We start from the raw sequence: 17,916 nt of genomic DNA, 5'->3' as shown, positions 1-17,916 counted from the left end.
TTCTCTTTGCTAAATTTACAGCTCCCTGAAAAAAAACAAAAAACCCAGAAATTAAAATTATTTTAGAAATTTGTTTCCTGGCATGGGGAGGAAGAGAGTTTAGATTTATTGCATTGAAAACACAGCAAATTGTATAAGTTCAGGGTTATTTTTTAAAAAAAAATAATTAAAGAACGGTGTATTTAATATTATTTTCTTTTTTAAAAAAAAACATTTCCATTGGAAGATTTTAGAGTTTATAAGACAAAGGGTCAGGAGAGAGACAAATAACTGCAGAAGTTTCAGTTCTTTCAAGCAGTTTTTTTTTTCCTGAGTTTTCAAAGCTTAAAGTAGGTAGGGGGGAAAAAATATTTAGAAGATTGGAAAGGAATAGGAAGCGATTTGCAGGAAAAGATGATTAAAAAGTGTACAAATCCATGCTGCGTTTATAGCAGGTTGGCAAGCATTTTCTAATTAAATGATCTCGCGGAGCTTGTCGGAGCAAGCAATAACTGGCTGATGAAATAAAGCAATTGTATCAAAATCTCTCTTTTTGAAATGAACGGCCCATCTCTTTAAAACGGAGCTCTAAATAAGCCTTGGGCCAAGAGTCGGCTGGACAGTGAAACACTATTGAGTTCTCAAACCCTTATTTTACTTAGCTGTAAAGGTAAAGGTTCCCCTCGCACATATGTGCTAGTTGTTCGCAACTCTAGGGGGCGGTGCTCATCTCTGTTTCAAACCCGAAGAGCCAGCGCTGTCCGAAGACGTCTCCGTGGTCACGTGGCCGGCATGACTAAACGTCAAAGGTGCACGGAATGCTGTTTCCTTCCCACCAAAGGTGGTCCCTATTTTTCTACTTGCATTTTTCACCTACTTTCTAACTGCTAGGTTAGCAGAAGCTGGGACAAGTAACGGGAGCTCACCCTGTTACGCGGCACTAGGGATTTGGACCGCTGAACTGCCGACTTTTCGATCGACAAACTCAGCATCTTGGCCACTGAGCCACCGTGTCCCTAATAGTACAATACAATTTAAAGGTTGGTTTTAAACATTGAATGGCTGTTGTGAGGAATTGTGCTTCACTGCACATGCTGCTTATGACTTTTCCCCCCAGACTAATTATACCTTCTATCAAGAGTTCGCAGTGAATTAATGGCAATTATGTCATTGAATGAAATTACAGTTTTTCTTAATACAATTATAGTAATCTGAGGGAAATGTAGAAAAAAAAAACACACCTTCAACTATCCCCCTTCTCTAACTTCCTGGAAAAGCCCACCAGAATGTTTTCCAAGGAATATTGTAAGCAGGAATTAAAGCTCAACCTCCCCCACTCCCTGTCTGCCATCAATCCAGCAGCCACCTCCAGCGTGGAACTCTCAGCATGGAATATCTCAGGGGCTGCCCCAAAGAAGAGGGAGTCAAGCAATTTTCCAAAGCCCCTGAGGGCAGGACAAGAAGCAATGAGTGGAAACTAATCAAGGAGAGAAGCAACCTGGAACTAAGGAGAAACTTCCTAACAGTGAGGACAATTAATCAGTGGAACAACTTGCCTCCAGAAGTTGTGAATGCTCCAACACTGGAAGTTTTTAAGAGGAGATTGGATAACCATTTGTCTGAAGTGGTGTAGGGTTTCCTGCCTGAGCAGGGGGTTGGACTAGAAGACCTCCAAGGTCCCTTCCAACTCGGTTATTCTATTCTATTACATACTGAGTCTTTCATCTCTCCTCAGTTTCTGTTCTGTTCTCTATATGAATGAGCTATGTAAGTGTTAGGAAAGAAGGCTGAGAAAAAAAACCCAAAATATAGCCACAAAGAAGAGGGAGTCAACTTGTTCTCCAAAGCACCTGAAGGCAGGACAAGAAGCAACGGGTGGAAACTAATCAAGGAGAGAAGCAACTTAGAACTAAGGAGAAATTTCCTGACAGTGAGAACTATTCTATTCTATTCTATTCTATTCTATTCTATTCTATTCTATTCTATTCTATTCTATTCTATTCTATTCTATTCTATTCTATTCTATTCTATTCTACTCTACTCTACTCTACTCTACTCTACTCTACTCTACTCTACTCTACTCTACTCTACTCTACTCTACCCCATTCCCATTCCCATTCCCATTCCTTCCAAAATTCTCCCATTCTCCAGCTGGCGGAGCCTGGTCTTCAGGTTCTGAGGAAAAAGGAGGGTTGTGTGCTTTCCACCCATTTTTCCCTGCCCATCGCCTTCACACACACCCACACACCCCCTACACTTGGTTTCATCTCTCATTTTGCATTCTAGGAACTATTATTGGGCAGAAGGCCAGAAGACATGCATTCATTACTTTCCATGACCTCTTGGCCTGAGAGATACTTATCTCCTTCGGTAGTATGAAGCTAAGTGGGGTGGGGAAGAGATTTAGACTGTTTGCTTCCTCACAAGCTTTGCTAAGAGGGCCTAGTTATCTCTTCGATGGCAGACCACCAGGGCTAGACTGGAAAGTTGAGAAGAAAGCATTGGATGTTGAGAGGAAGACTTCCTGGAGGAAGGCAGGGCCAAATCAGTTCTCTTGTTGACAAGAACGCTACCCCAAAATCAATCCCCTGCTCAAGCAGGAGACCCTACACCACTTCAGACAAACGGTTATCCAACATCTTCTTAAAAACTTTCAGTGTTGGAAAATTCACAATTTCTGGAGGAAAGTTGTTCCACTGATTCATTGTCCTCATTGCCAGGAAGTTTCTCCTTAGTTCTAGGTTGCTTCTCTCCTTGATTAGTTTCCATCCGTTGCTTCTTGTCCTGCCCTCAGGTGCTTTGGAGAATAGCTTGACTCCCTCTTCTTTGTGGCAGCCCCTGAGATATTGGAACACAGCTATCATGTCTCCCCCAGTCCTTCTTTTCATCGAACTAGACATATCCAGTTCCTGCAACCGTTCTTCATATTTATTGGTTTATATGTTTTAGCCTCCAGTTCCTTAGTGCTAGTTCAAGTGTCTTCATATTTTGTACAATGGATTAAGATGTATAGAATAACAAAGTTGAAAAGGACCTTGGAGGTCTTCTAGTCCAACCCCCTGATTAGGCAGGAAACCCTACACCACTTCAGACAAACGGTTATCCAACATCTTCTTAAAAGCTTCCAGTGTTGGAGCATTCACAACTTCTGGAATCAAGTTGTTCCACTGATTCATTGTCCTCATTGTCAGGAAGTTTCTCCTTAGTTCTAGGTTGCTTCTCTCCTTGATTAGTTTCCATCCGTTGCTTCTTGTCCTGCCTTCTGGTGCTTTGGAGAATAGCTCGACTCCCTCTTCTTTGTGGCAGCCTCTTGTCCTGTTATCTCTTTCATAAATTATGCAACCGCTGCCGTTATGGAAATAATAATCGCACCGCAACCTTGAATCCAGCAGATGGGAAAACAATGCTCTGTCTTGCCCTATCAGAGAATTACACTCTCTCTGGGTGATGTTTCCAGCTAACTTGTCCACTTGTGTTTGTATCTTATTTCTGAGCGTTTTCATTTTACATTCCAGCTGTCGTTTTTTACAACCCTTTCTGGCCCCCCCTCTCCTGACTTGGACTGTGCATCTTTCCCCTTATCTGCCTGGGCTTGGCAAGCCACGGCTCCTGTTTTAATGCCATACCAAGTGGCCACGCTGTCAAGAGTAACCTCTAATTAGACCCACCTCGGGTGACAGTGACAAGAGAACTGGTCTAATAATTTGAGCTGCTTGATCTGATCCTTTCTGGAGAGAGAAATTCCCCATTGTGGTCCATTCATCAGTCTGTGGCACAGTTTTTGCCTGCTAGCCTCTTAATCATTGGATTCCGTCTGAATTCCAAACAGGTTGGACTGCGATCACTGGCCCCCTTGCTTTTTCAGTGCTGCCTCTCGTTTTTCAATACTTGCAGACAGCTGCCAGCTGATGTTAATGGGAGGAGAGCTTATGTTGTACCACGATTTATGGAGAATCGCAATTCTCTGTGCTCTCTGGACTCACATTGGCAAGCCCATTTTTTTAAACTGGATTCATGTCCGTCCGTCTGTCCGTCCATCCATCCATCCATCATCTATTTATTATCTATATCTATCTGTCTGTCTGTCTATCATCTATCATGTCATCGATCTATCATCTACAGCTATCATCCATCCATCCATTATCTATCTATCGATCTATTGATCTATCATGTCATCTATCATTTACAGCCATCATCTATCCATCTGTCCATCCATTATCTATCTATCTATCTATCTATCTATCTATCTATCTATCTATCTATCATCTATCATTTACAGCCATCATCTATCCATCCGTCCATCCATTATCTATCTATCTATCTATCTATCTATCTATCTATCTATCTATCTATCATCTATCATTTACAGCCATCATCTATCCATCTGTCCATCCATTATCTATCTATCTATCTATCTATCTATCTATCTATCTATCTATCTATCTATCATCTATCATTTACAGTTATCTATCTATCATCTATCTATCTAATCTATCTATCATCATCTATCATTTACAGTTATCATCCATCCATTATCTATCTATCTATCTATCTATCTATCTATCTATCTATCTATCTATCTATCTATCATCTATCATTTACAGTTATCTATCTATCATCTATCTATCTAATCTATCTATCATCATCTATCATTTACAGTTATCATCCATCCATTATCTATCTATCTATCTATCTATCTATCTATCTATCTATCTATCTATCTATCTGCTTACCTACCTACCTATCATCTATCATGTCATCTATCTATCATCTACTGCTACTATCCATCCATGCATCCATATCTATCTATCTATCTATCTATCTATCTATCTATCTATCTATCTATCTATCTATCTATTTATTTGTCATTTATCATGTCATCTATCTATCATCTATACCTATCATCCCTCCATCCGTCCATCCAGCCATCATCTATTTATTATCTCTCTCTCTCTCATCTATTATGTTATATATCTATCATCTACAGCTATCATCCATCCATCCATCCATCATCTATCTATCTATCTATCTATCTATCTATCTATCTATCTATCTATCTATCTATCCATCCATCCATCCATCCATCCATCCATCCATCCTCTCTCTCTCTCTCTCATCTTTCATGTCATCTATCATCTACAGCTATCATCCATCCATCCATCCATCCATCCATCCATCCATCCATCCATCATTCTATCTATCAATCTATCATGTCATCTGTCTATCATTTACAGCCATTATGCGTCCATCCTCTATCTATCTATCTATCAGAGGGCCTCTGGGGGTGGGTGAGAAAGGCCCGTTTTTTGCTCTCCCCAGGGTCCAGAGGCTTTCTAGGGGGTGTGGCGCATTGCATTATGGGTGTGGGCACACACATGCGCGACCCCTCCATGCTCCTCCCATTTTTGGCACGCGATGGCAAACAGGTTAGCCATCCCTGCACTATACCCATGATGGCGACCCTATGGCACCCTCTCTTGGGCACGCGAGCCGTCGCCCCAGTTCAGTTTCGCCACGCATGTGCACGCGCCTCCTGCCAGCCAGCTGGTCATCAGGTCTCTGCTGCGCAGGCATGGGGGGTACACATGCATGCAGGGGGGGTGGCATGCACACATGCACGGGGGTGGGGCACATGCACGGAGGCTACGCATGCATTGCATTTTGGGGGTTCAGGCGCTCGTGCGCATTCTCGTGCGTGCACGTGCACTTTGGGCACTCGGTCTGGAAAAGGTTAGCCATCACTGCCTTATACCATCATCCTGAGCTTCAGCTAGTTCCCTAAAATGATGAGGGTTATTTTCCCTGTGAATTTGCTTTCACTTTGGGTGACCTTGTATGCCTTTCATTTTCATGCCCCCTCAGTTTGTGGATAACTGTGATGTAAAGTACATTGAAACGCTAGAAGAACACTTCATTTGTCTTAACATACAAACTACAAACAGGCAGCTGTTGGTAGGCGGGTGGGGAGATACAAGCGGATTCGGTTCTGAATCCGATGGGACCTTAGAAACCTCTCACCTGGAATTCCCTGTGTGAGGCCTTGGGAAAGAAGATAGTTAAATCAACAGCAGCAGATTAGATTAGTTTTATTTCCCCCAAAAAGAGAAATTCCTGTAGGTGGCAATGTACAATCAAGAATGGTAAAAACTTCGGGTTTCCCCACCCTTCCATTTCCTTCCTTTCGTCTGGCTTACACCATCCCTTGCTCATCTCACTTATTCCAAATCGTTGTTAGTATTATTATTAGTAGTATTATTTTAGCCCAACCCACTTCTCTGAGTTGTTATGGAGGGGGGAAGAAAATAAGAGGCAAGAGCATTATTATGCATGCCACTGTAACTGTACAAAATAAGGTAAAGGTAAAAGTTCCCCTTGCACATACATGCTAGTCGTTCCTGACTCTAGGGGGCGGTGCTCATCTCTGTTTCAAAGCCGAAGAGCCAGCGCTGTCCGAAGACGTCTCCGTGGTCATGTGGCTGGCATGACTCAAGGCCAAAGGTGCACAGAACGCTGTTCCCTTCCCACCAAAGGTGGTCCCTATTTTTCTACTTGCATTTTTTACCTGCTTTCAAACTGCTAGGTTGGCAGAAGCTGGGACAAGTCACGGGAGCTCACCCCATTACACGGCACTGGGGATTCGAACCATTGAACTGCCGACCTTTTGATCGACTAGCTCAGCATCTTAGCCACTGAGCCACCGCGTCCCTTCTGTACAAAAAAGAGGCTGGATATTTCATTGCTGCCATTATTGCTATTATTAAAAATATGCGGGAACTTTAGAGTCAAAGGGGAAGGCAGGAAGGAGTGGAATCCCCTCACGGACATATACTCTTATGAAGACAACAGAGAGTGCTAATTCTCCATTCTTTTTCCTGTAATTTTCTCCAGCCGTGTCTCTTCTGAGGAAAATAGAGTCTAATGCATTAGAAAACTTAAACATCAAAATGCTACCCTTCTGGCTACAATTCATAGAAAATAACCATGAAATGATCTTGGAGTGGAATATCCACAGAGCTTTGAGTGCCGCACCAAGGACAACGAAATGTAATTTCGCCTCCCCGTCCTTCAATTTTCTAAAAGTGATCCAGATTCTAGCGGGTTGAGAGGTCAGCTCTTTTGTGGATACATAAGGAATGATTCCTGTTGGTTGAATGTCGCGGATGGGAATAGAAGATTCAGAAGGTTGGAAGAGCGTACGCTCCTTAGGAGTTAATTTCTTGTGTCTTTGTGATATGTTGTAGCCAAGGAATTGGGAAGTATTAATGAGCTTGCTAAAAGTTAGAAAAACTTCTTAATTCCTCAATGTCTATGGAGATTCTCAGTTATCCAGGTCATGGTGCTTCCCCCCACCCAAAAGAGGCAACTTTTGTTGTTAGTTATGTAGACGTGTCCGTCCCATCGTGACCCCATGGACAATGTTCCTCCAGGCCTTCCTGTCCTCTACCATCCCCCGGAGTCCATTTAAGCTCACGCCGACTGCATCAGTGACTCCATCCAGCCACCTCGTTCTCTGCCTTCCCCTTCTTCTTTTGCCCTCAGTCTTTCCCAGCATTAGGCTCTTCTCCAGTGAATCCTTCCTTCTCATCAGGTGGCCAAAGGATTTGAGTTTCATCTTCAGGATCTGGCCTTCTAAAGAGCAGAAGGCTCATTTGACTTCACATTCTAGGATCTGAAAGTCATTAAAAATCAAAAAGGCTTTAAGGGTTGTTAACCTAATCTTCCGTAGCTTCTTCTCTGGTAATATTGTACTACTAACTAGAGCATACAAAACATTTGCTAGACCAATTCTCCAATACAGCTCATCTGTCTGGAACCCGCACTGCATATCAGACATAAATACAATTGAGAGAGTTCAGAGATATTTTACGAGAAGAGTCCTCCATTCCTCTACCCGCAATAAAATACCTTATGCCACCAGACTTCAAATTTTGGGCTTAGACAACTTAGAATTACACCAAATTTGGTCTGACCTAAGTGTAGTACATAAAATTATCTGCCACAATGTCCTACCTGTCAATGACTACTTCAGCTTCAATCACAACAATACACGAACAAATAATAGATACAAACTCAACATAAACCGCTCCAAACTTGATTGCAGAAAATATGACTTCAGTAACAGAGTGGTCAATGCCTGGAATGCACTACCTGACTGGTTAGTTCCCCAAACCTCCAAAACTTTAACCTTAGACTGTCTACTGTGGACCTCACCCCATTCCTAAGAGGTCTGTAAGGGGCGTGCATAAGTGCACCAGCGTGCCTACCGTCCCTGTCCTAATATTCCCTTTTACTCTTACTCTTTTCATGTATTCAAATTACGTGTATACTTTTACCTGTTATCTTATATATGCTTGACAAATAAATAAATAAAAATAAAATAAATAAATGTCTGGCTCGAGGTCAGTGACCACCCCATTTTGGTTATCAGGGATGTTAAGTTCGTTCCTGTATTGTTGTTCTGTGTAATTTTGCCACCTCTTCTTAATCTCTTCTGCCTCTGTTAGTGTTCTGTCCCCGTACCCCACACGCACCCCCACAGACAGCCCGGAGTTAATAAGCCACACAAAAAAACTCTTTGAAGATAAAGCTGGCAGCAACCCAGTGGCTAGCTGCCAATTCAGACTTTACTCACACAAAACAAAGATTAGACTGCAAGCATTCCGATAAAACAGGCAGAGTGTCAACAATACAAGGATTAATCCAAATGCAGTCCGATAAAGCAGGCAAAGTCCAGTAAAGCAGAGATCATGGAGTATTTCCAGTTTTTGCTCGTCACAAACTGAACCAGCCACCACACACACATTTATACCCTGTGGGTTGTGGTCCAGTGACTCAGCTAATCTCTGGCACGCCTTCCCCTCTGCTGTGCACGGTTCTCCCTGCGCCTCTGTCGCGGGTCCAGCCAGCACTTATCTTCTTCATCGCTGTCCACCTGTGGCTGCGGGGACGGGCTTGGCTCTGAGCCTATCGTTTGGCCTTCGGTGTCCTCCGGAGGCATTGCCAGAGAGGAGGGTCCTGGAGAGGGAGGCCTTGCCAACTCCTCTCCCTCACTCGCATCTGTCGATAGCCCAGGCTCAGGCAACGGAGCCACAACACTTAGGTCCCTGCCATTTTGGTCCTTTATCATGCCCATCTTTGCATGAAATGTTCCCTTCATATCTCTAATTTTCTTGAAGAAGCTTCTTGGATGAGAAGCGAAATGTCTTCAAAGAAAAGCAAGAAAGTCCAGTTGCCTCGTGGGTGTGGGTGGGAAGCACCTTTGGGACTCTTAATTCCTCAATTCCCCCATCCGGCTGGCAATTACATTACTCTCTTTCTTTCTACTTTAAAAATTGTAGATGCACCATCTTCACCCAACTTCATCAATTACCCAGCCTGCTGAAAATTGACCCGGGGGTGGGGGGCAGGGGGGCAGGAGAGAAGATTCTCAGCCTGGAATATTGGAAGGATTACAGTAGCATTAAAAAAGAAAGCAGGCCAGGCAGCATTAAATAAAATAAACATCTGAATACAGAAATGACAATCATAGCATCATAGGGCTGGAAGGGATTTGGTGGTCTTTTAATTTAACCCCTTGCCCAGGGCAGGAATCTGCATAGCATCTTTATTTATTTTTATTTTATTTATTTCGTCAAGCATGTATTTTATGACAGATACAAGTATAAACATAATTATAAATACATTTACTTACAGAGTAAGTAAAAAGGAATATTAGGACAGGGACGGTAGGCACGCTGGTGCACTTATGGACACCCCTTACAGACCTCTTAGGAATGAGGTGAAGTCAACAGTAGACAGTTAAAGGTTAAAGTTTTGGGGGTTTGGGGAAGAAACTACAGAGTCAGGTAGTGCATTCCAGGCATTGACCGCTCTGTTGCTGAAGTCGTATTTTCTGCAGTCTAGTTTGGATCGGTTTACCATGAGTTTGTATCTATTGTGTGCTCTTGTATTGTTGTTGTTTTTTTTTAAAAAAATTGATTTATATGCCGCCCTTCTCCGGAGACTCAGGGCGGCTTACAATGTGCTCAGCAATAGCCTTCATCCTTTTGTATATTTATACAAAGTCAGCTTATTGCCCCCACAACTGGGTCCTCAATTTACCTACCTTAGAAAGGATGGAAGGCTGAGTCAACCTTGAGCCTTGGCGAGATTCGAACCTGCAGTAATTGCAGGCATCTCGTCTTAATAACCAACTTAATAACAGGGTGCCTTAGACCACTGTACTACCAAGGCTCTTTTGGCTGAAGCTGAAGTATTCATTGGCTGGTAGGACATGGTAGCAGTTGATTTTATATACTATGTTTAGGTCAGACTAAAGACGGTGAAGTTCTAAACTGTCTAAGCCCAAAATTGGAGAAACATTTGTCCAATCTCTTCTTGAAAATCTCTAATGGGGATTTAAATCTAATGGGCATCTCTAATGCTCCTTCTCTTCACTAGACTAGCCATGCCAAGTATTTGCAATCGTTCATTCAATTGTCATTGTTAATTAGTATAAATCTACTGTACTAATGAAACCATTCAAGAATGCAAGGTTTAATAGAGAATGGTACCAAGTTATTGTACTTGGAGAAAGAATTGAATAACCAGAGCACACCTACAAGGTAAAATTCAGGATTTCTACTAGTAGTGGAACCTATTTATTGCCTTTCAGATGAGTTGAACTTCACCTCTCATAATTTGCAGCCAGAGAGTATCCAATAGCTGGATTCAGGCTCCCTCTAGTAAAGAAAAGACTTTGGTTTCGCAGTCGATGCTGCTATTTTAATGAGTTCCTTAGCCTTCTTACTGTGTACCCCTATTCTTTGCACAATGTGTAATTTGTGGAATCTTGCTGCTAACAGATACAGGGATGGTTAGTAGCTTCCTACTGATCAGGTGTAGGTCCAGGGGCTGGAAGTGAGTCTTTATAGTAGTACTGAGTCTGAATTTAATAATGGAAGATATTTCCCAGAATTGACTTCTGGTGACTGCCTGGATAAGTCCTGACAGTTTTCTTGGCAAGATTTTGGAAGGGGTGTGTCTCCTTCCTAGGGTTAAGAGAAAGTTCAAAGTCACCTAATTGCTAAGGCAGGAATAGAACTCATGACCTCCCAGTTCCTAGTTTAATGCTTTTGCCATTGTTTACTTAAGATCCATAAATTAATGCACATCCTGTGTTCTCAAAAAGAAATAGTACAGTACAGTACAGTACAGTACAGTACAGTACAGTACAGTACAGAACAGAACAGAACAGAATAGAATAGAATAGAATAGAATAGAATAGAATAGAATAGAATAGAATTTTTTATTTGGCCAAGTGTGATTGGACAAACAAGGAATGCTTTTGCTGTTTACTTGAGATCCAGAAATAAATGCACATCCTGTGTTCTCAAAAAGTAATGTAGAGTAGAGTAGAGTAGAGTAGAGTAGAGTAGAGTAGAGTAGAGTAGAGTAGAAAATAGAATAGAATAGAATAGAATAGAATAGAATAGAATAGAATAGAATAGAATAGAATAGAATAGAATTCGTTACTGGCCAAGCGTGATGGGACACGCAAGGAATTGGTCTTCGGTGCATAAGCTCACAGTGTACATACAAACAACAAAGTGAGCAATCATGAATTATAAGGTACAGTCACAAATCATAAGATACCAATAGGAGACGGTAATAGGAAAGATGAGAAGGAGAATAGTAGCCCTGCTACCTAGGTAAATATCCTGAGGCATAAGACAGGGCTGTGGAAATTAGATGTTTAGCAGAGTGTTAGCATGGGGGTAAAGCTGTCTCTGTGTCTAGTTGTTTTGGCCTGCAATGCTCTATAGTAGCAACATCCCAAGAGAAGTTGAAACACTTGATGTCCAGGATGTGAGGGGTCTGCAGATATTTTCTCAGCCCTCTTTCTGGCTGGTGCAGTAGGCAGGTCCTCAATGAAAGGCAGGCTGATTGCAATGTTTTTTTTCTGCAGTCCTAACTCTCCGTTGAAGTCTCTACCCGTCCTGTTTGGTTGCTGTGCCAAACCACAGACAGTTACAGAAGTGCAAATGATTCCTCTGTAGAACTATGTCAGCAGCTCCTGGGGCAGTCTGAGCTTTTTGAGTTGACGTCGGAAGAACCTTCTTCGTTGTGCCTTTTTAATGATGGTTCTAATGTTAGGTGTCCATTTCAAGTCCTGCATCAATGCTGCTTGGGATTGCATTGTGCTTTTATCAAGCAATTCAGCAGGGGTTTTAGCAGCTTTTCTTGCTCAGTAGCAGAATGAATTCTTTATATCAGGGATGTCAAACTCAAGGCATGCGGGCCGGATCTGGCTGGTGGGGTGCTTAGATCTGGCACGCAGGTCCCGCCTGGAAATAGCAAAGGACTGGCCTGTGGTGCCATTGCCAGTGAAAATGGAGCTCGGGGAAGCCGAGCTCCGTTTTCTCTGGCAGAGGGTTAGCAAAACAAATTAAAAACAAAACAAAAGGAGAAATGTTTCCCCTTTGAGATGCAAGAAGGGACAGGAAAAGGGAAAGAGGAAAGACAAAGAAAAAGAAGAAATGATGGGAAGAGAGCAAGGAAAGAAAAATAAGGAAAGAGGGGAAGGAAGAAGAAAGGAGAATGAAGAATGAAGAGGGAAGGAAAAAGAAGAGAAGAGAGAAGAGAAGAGAAGGAAGGAAAGAAGGAAGGAAGGAAGGAAGGAAGGAAGGAAGGAAGGAAGGAAGGAAGGAAGGAAGGAAGGATATTATAATGAGAATGAAGAAGGATCTCCAGAGAGTCCTGCCTTAGCATTTAGCCACCACAGGTGCCCCTGACATGAGTGACATCAAGCTGGCCATGCCTACCATGGCCATGGCCATTCTTGGCCACGCCCCAACCTCCTGGCCCTCTGAGGTCAAACATTACCCTGATGTGGCCCATAATGAAATTGAGTTTGATACCCCTGCTTTATATGCACGAAATAAAAACAATTACTACCAACCTGCCTTCCACTGAGGACCTGTATACTGAACGAGTCAAAAAGAGGGCTGTGAAAATATCTACAGACCCCTCACATCCTGGACATAAACTGTTTCGACTCCTACCCTCAAAACGATGCTATAGAGCACTGCACACCAGAACAACTAGACACAAGGACAGTTTCTTCCCGAACGCTATGACTCTGCTAAACAAATAATTCCCTCAACACTGTCAAACTATTCACTAAGTTTGCATTACTATTACTATTAGTCTTCTCATCGCTCCCACCACCCATCTCCTTCCACTTATGACTACATGACTGTAACTTTGTTGCTGGTATCCTTAAGATTTATATTGACTGTTTCCCTATGACTATCATTGAATGTTGTACCTTATGATTCTTGACGAACGTATCTTTTCTTTTATGTACTCTGAGAGCGTATGCACCAAGAAAAATTCTTTGTGTGTCCAATCACACTTGGTCAATAAAGGATTCTATTCTATTCTAAAAAAAATTCCAGGTCCGATATTTGCTCCACCCTGTTCTCAAGAAAAGAGAAACGATGGGATGAGATGAGATAGCTAGGCAAATATTTTTCCGAGGGTGATTTTGTTTTCTTTTGGTTTTCTTTCGGCTCAGCATCCCACAGAAGGGGTAGACCCATATCAGTAATTTAGTTATTCAATGTCCTTAAGACTTGGGGCTTTATATAAATATGGTAAAGAGCAATGGCAATTACATAGCCAGGCTCACACATATATGCTCCCCTGGTTGGATCAAGGGACCTCCAAGGCCCCTTTCAATTCTGTCATTCTCTACCCTGCTTGCACTTATCTTTCCAAAATAAGAAACTTTTTATTTAGTAACTTAAGGCGCTTTTTTAGGCTGAAAAGGCATTATGAGTGCTACTTGGTGGTGCTAATTGCCATCGTATCCAAAAAGATCATAATTCTGCCAAAGTGTTTCATTATCATGTTAGCCACTTGTGTAATTCAAAAGGAGAAAGGAGATGCTTACGAAAAATATGTTACAAGCCACCTGATTTGGGAGGGAATGGTGGGGGCAGTAAGACTTAATTTTTACCAATTTGTCAAGCAACATTTTGGTACCTTTGAGTCCAGCTAGTTCTCTTTTGGCTTTGCTCTTTGGGGGTCACTGGATTACAGCTCCCATCATCCCCAACTAGAGTGTTCAGAATTCTCCGTTTTAGTTTGCACGCTGGTTCCAAAATGTGAAATCAGAAGAATATGTAGGGGGTTTGGGTTTTTTTGTTTTTTGTTTTTTTGTTTAACTGAACATGTTAAACAACATTGCAAAGAATTGTGCATATATTTTGGGAGGAAAGTGTGCAAATATTAAACCCTCAATTTGATGAACCGAGTTTGACAGTTTCTAAGAAAAGGGGAAGTTGAGCACCTGAAATTAGCACATTCGGAAAAAAGGAGAAATTTCAGAGAAACTGAAATGGAGAGGATTGATCTCCCCTAAGGGGGCAAACTAACATGACCCCAGAAATTTCTCCTTTCTCCAACTGTGTTCCCTTTCCTTTCCTTGTTAAACAGGTGTGAAATAATAATATTCTAATTTATTTTATTTTATTTTTTCATTTTAAGGGGGTTATTGATAGGCATTTTCAAAGCTTGGCTGTCTAGATCCTGTTATTCTAGCGAAAAGGCCAGGAAATGAGAATGTAAAAGATTGGAGCGTAGAAAAAGTCATCATTTTAATCAGTGGGCTTATCTTTGAACGGTGTTTTGGCTTAAAGGCCACTGGAACAGCGAGACCAACTCACAAGGTCCCACAAAGAGCAGAAGAAGAATCCTTGTTTGGTCTGAAGAAATTGGCTATTATTTTTGGTTTGGTTTCCAGCAAGTGGTGTTCTGTTTGTTTGCTTTTTTGCGTCGATCCGATAAAAAGCTCTTGGTATCTCTTTCATGCAAGCCTTGAACAGATGTCTAAAACACTTTCTCTTTAACATGTTTTTTTTATTAAGTTATAAAGTATTATAAAATGCAAAATACAAAAGTAAATAAAAGAGCAGTGAGGGTGGGAGGGGAAAGGGGAAAGAGAAGTGAGGAAAGGTAGGGAAAAGAAAAGAAAAGAAAAAAAGAAAAAAGAAAGAGAAGCATTGACTTCCAACTCTCTCTGTTGCAATAGAATAAGGCATTAACATCAAATCACAGTTTTTCGTTTTTCCATAATAGAATAGAATAGAATAGAATTCTTTATTGGCCAAGTGTGATTGGACACTCAAGGTATTTGTCTTTGGTGCATATGCTCTCAGTGTACATAAAAAGAAAAGATACATTTGTCAAGAATCACAAGGTACAACACTTAATGATAGTCATAGGGTACAAATAAGCAATCGAATCATACTAGGAAACAATCAAACAATCAAATCGTGAGGATACAGCAACAAGTTACAGTCATACAGTCATAAGTGGGAGGAGATGGGTGATAGGAACGATGAGAAGATTAATAGTAATAGTAGTGCAGATTTAGTAAATAGTTTGACAGTGTTGAGGAAATTATTTGTTTAGCAGAGTGATGGCGTTGGGGAAAAAACTGTCCTTGTGTCTAATTGTCTTGGTGTGCAGTGCTCTATAGGGTCATTTTGAGGGTAGGAGTCGAAACAGTTTATGTCCAGGATGCGAGGGGTCTGTAGATATTTTCACATCCCTCTTTTTGACTCGTGCAGTATACAGGTCCTCCATGGAAGGCAGGTTGGTAGCCATCGTTTTTTCTGCAGTTCTAATTCTCCTCTGAAGTCTGTGTCTGTCTTGTTGGGTTGCAGAACCAAACCATATGATAATAATATGAACAAGTCATTGCTATAAAGATCTATCCATCTAATTTATAAAACCCAAAGTCAAAGTTACATTCTTTTCCACATCAAGCACGAAATTCAGAAGCGGTTTCCTCTGAAACACTTTCTCAAAGGAGGAGGGAAGGTTGCAAGAATTTTGGGGGTTGTTGCCCCTGAGTAGTGAAAGCTAGACACACCCAGACATTCTGTTCAACCTCACGCCGACAGCTTCCTCTTCCTCCTGTACCTCATGGCTGGCGCATTACCTCACCGTTGTGTTCTGCCCTGCCCAGTGTTTTCATCTGTATATAAAAATTAAAAATTCAAGTGAAAATCTGGCCTGCATGGAAAAAGAGGGCCCTCCTGGGCATCTGGTTCATTATGCACATTTATTTAATTACTAAAACACTCTCTCGCCTGCCCTTGATTTCAACTTGTAGAATTAGATCTGTTCTTTAGCATGGACTATTTGAAGCAGCCAGAAAAGGGGTGAGCCTTTGCGTTTTTCATCAATCTAGTTGCAGTATGTTTTAATAAATATTTATTAATGAAGAATTTGCTTGGAAGCATCTTTCTTGGAGAGTGTAAGTTTATGGGAGAGATATCTGTTTACTGTATAGGTATTACCCCAAGAAATCAGTAGTCTATTCATCCATTGGACTGCAAGGCGATCCAACCGGTCGGTCCTAGAGGAGATCAACCCTGACTGCTCTTTAGAAGGCCAGGTCCTGAAGATGAAACTCAAATACTTTGGCCACCTGATGAGAAGGAAGGAATCCCTGGAGAAAAGTCTAATGCTGGGAACGATGGAGGGCAAAAGAAAAAGGGGATGGCAGAGAACGAGGTGGCTGGATGGAGTCACCGAAGCAATAGGCATGAGCTTAAATGGACTCCAGAGGATGGTAGAGGACAGGAAGGCCTGGAGGAACATGTCCTCACATCACACTTCCATGGGTGTTGTTCAGTTGTTCCCTTTCATAGGCATTTTCCAAAATACTCTGGAGGCTGTGGAGTTGCCTACAGCATCTTCAACAGCCTGGTTTTCCATAGGGCCATCAACTTTTTCACCTCACGGTTCCTGGGACAGTAAGATTTGACTTTGGATTTCAAACATGACTAATGTTGGTTTGAAGGTATCACCTAGTCTCAAAACTACATGACACATGCCTTAAGTTCTCATTTGGCTTTAATGTTTTTTTTTTTTTAAAAGCATAAATTGCTGCTTTAAATTCCTTTCTTCCCTGGCCTTTTTCAGATGGTTTTGTGCTTGGAAAGTGAATGACCTGAGGGATTCGGGGCACTTTTATTGCCTAATCATGCTGTTGGCAATATTATGGGCTGTCCTTGTTCTCCACCCTTCCTGTTAATTTAGAAACGGGAGATATATTTAAAATGCCATCTGATTATTTTAGTGCATTCTGTAATGCAGGCATTATGGGTCAATAAAAATGGTAACTGTGTTTAAACCTCCTGTGGATTTGGGTTAGTAGCACATATGCAAAGCTCATCTCCCTCCCTTTTTCTGACGGTGACCCTTTATATTTTATGTGCTGTTGTACAATAAAAGAGTGATTTTCTTCTATGGCGCGAGAAGAAGAGTGGCTCAACTTGGCTCAGACCTGAACAGACACGAAGCGGGTGGGTTGGAAATGATCCATGCTTAGAATGACTCCAGGGTAGGAAAAATGGTAGCAGCAGACAAGGCATTTTATGTTGAAATAGCAATTCAGGAATGGAAGGATTGTTGGGGAAAAAAAATCAGTCCTTCGGGATGCATTGGATCAAGGAAAAAGGACACGCCTCACTAAAAAAAGAGCCGAAGTGGCGCAGTGGTTAGAGTGCAGTACTGCAGTTACTTCAGCTGACTGCTAGTTCAGCAGATCAGCGGATCAAATCTCACCGGCTCAAGGTTGACTCAGCCTTCCATCCTTCCGAGGTGGGTAAAATGAGGACCCAGATTGTTGGGGGCAATATGCTATTTAGTATACTGTATTTGGTGCAAGCCACCCAGAATCCTCAGAGAGTGGGCGGCATAGAAATATGACTAATAATAAATAATAATAATAATAATAATAATAATAATAATAATAATAATAATAATAATAATAGACTCTGGAAGAGATCCATTGGAATTCACGCCAGGAAGTCATTTCATAGAATCATAGGGCGGGAAGGATTTGGAGCAGGGATGAAATCCAGCAGATTCTGGCAG

General features: G+C 41.7%; 1 protein-coding gene across 3 annotated transcripts in view; it reads left to right on the top strand.

Moving 5' to 3' along the window:
- The window catches only part of MCTP2 (multiple C2 and transmembrane domain containing 2), a 170,179-nt gene that overhangs the window by 117,288 nt on the left and 34,975 nt on the right, over positions 1–17,916 (top strand). The gene's annotated exons all lie outside the window — the stretch shown is intronic.

This window comes from Pantherophis guttatus, chromosome 13 (assembly GCF_059756535.1).
Source record: "Pantherophis guttatus breed Tessera chromosome 13, ASM5975653v1, whole genome shotgun sequence".
In the NCBI taxonomy this organism is placed as follows: Eukaryota; Metazoa; Chordata; class Lepidosauria; order Squamata; family Colubridae; genus Pantherophis; species Pantherophis guttatus.
The sequence above is the reverse complement of the archived record's forward strand: the minus strand, read 5'-3'. Positions and strand labels throughout refer to the sequence as shown.